Genomic DNA, 1,842 nt, shown 5'->3' with positions numbered 1-1,842 from the left:
AAGGTGTGTTCTAGGCTGTGACAACCTAGGGGAAGCGCCTGTCCAATCGCAAGCCTAAATAGCAGAGGACAGAGCCATGCCCCCTTCCCTAGAGCCAAAATTTTGATAGCAGTAGCAGTGCCTATGGAGACAGCTGTGCTTAGCAGATGGGACAATTTCATGAGGGTCATCATCAGCCACTTGGCTGAATGACAAGAATGTTGAGCACAAGAGATCCACTCACTTTCACACTAGAAGGCCCTCAGACCAGCCAGAGGACAGTTTCCAGCCACCAAACCAGAAGGAGGGTATACAAACTACCATATTTGCATATTTAAAAGAAATTTTTAATTTATAGGCATGGATGGTAAAGTCAGGACACCTGGCTGGCATGCAAATTAAGCCTCAGTATGTTTCAGCCAGGATGACTTCAGAGAATCCTCCAGCTGGATTTCTGAGAGCACCTAAGAAAATCAATGCATGGTTTATTATTTTTAATTTAATTAATTTTTTTAGAGAGAGAGGGGAAGGGAGAAAGAAAGAGAGGGAGAGAAATATCAACGTGAAAGAGAAACATTGACTGGTTGCCTGTTGCATACACCCTGACCAGGACCAAAATGGCAACCCAGGCATGTGCCCCGACCTGGAATCGAACCAGTGACCTTTTGCTTTGCAGGTCTATGTCCAGCAAAGTCACACCAGTCAAGGCTGGCCAGTTTAGATGCAGACTGACTCTGGCCCTTTTCTTAAATCCACCCAGAAGAGGTGCATGCTTCTAAGAATTGGAGCATGACTTACAATGATGTCAAACAACATTTACCACATAAAACAGCGCTATCAAGGTGTGGGGCAAAGATGAGAGAACAATTTTGTGTGAATGAGCACTAAAATATCTCTAAAAAATCCTGACCCCAAAATATCTATAACCAAGCAAACCAGGGCTTGACCACATGGCACCTTGACCCAACAATTAGTGTTGAAGGAAACAAGTTTTTATTAACAAGGTTCCAACCTCAGGGGGGCTGGGAGCTCTCCTGCTCAGAGCCCTCCTCTCCCCCAAGATCCAGCACTTCCTTTGCTCCTCAAAAGGCTACAAGCCAAAACCATACCCAGAAGTTCCCCATAGCCTATCTGTCCTTAAGCCAGTTCTGCAAACGATCTCCATCCCCTCTGGAAAGTGCACCTGTGGGTTTCAGAGTCACCATCCTCTCGCAGCAGCTCTCTCCTTCAGGATCTGGGGTGTGTTTTTCTCAACCTCCATGGAGTGGTTCAGGAAAACATGTGACATGTTACACTGGATCATGGTGGAGTCCAGGGAGGCGCACATCCCAAGAGGGTAGCTTCTCCATATGTCCTTCAGAGAAGCAGAAGTAGCTCCTCTCTCACTACAGACCACATGTCTTCTCCTCTTCTCTTTCAGCCCACCCTCATTTAAATGCTCAGCTGGAACTTCCTGCGTGACCCCATATGGCCCCTCCTATAATGTGCCATTTTTGCCAATTCTCCGTATCTTTACCTTCTTTTGGCTGACATCTTTAGTCAGGGCAAGAGTTCCCAGTGACTCAGGGCCATCTGGGATGGGCATCTGCCTCCCCTGGCTATGTCACGAGTCACTATATGCTCTTAAAGTCACATACACCTTTCGCCCTGGGCAGCAGTCATCTACCCTTCAAGAAAGGCACCGTTATTAACTTGCCATTGTTATGCAAAGTACCTTAAACCTTATCATCCACTTCCCTTTTTCCCCCATCCAAGAATTATGGGGTGTTCTCCTAGTTTCAGGGGACCCTCACTCTACACCCCATTACATATCCACATATATTGATAAAATCTTTTGTCCTGTATTTTTTAATTTTTACTTAT

Source organism: Furipterus horrens, unplaced genomic scaffold (assembly GCF_987537825.1).
Source record: "Furipterus horrens unplaced genomic scaffold, mFurHor1.1.pri manual_scaffold_3, whole genome shotgun sequence".
Classification (NCBI taxonomy): domain Eukaryota; kingdom Metazoa; phylum Chordata; class Mammalia; order Chiroptera; family Furipteridae; genus Furipterus; species Furipterus horrens.
The sequence above is the reverse complement of the archived record's forward strand: the minus strand, read 5'-3'. Positions refer to the sequence as shown.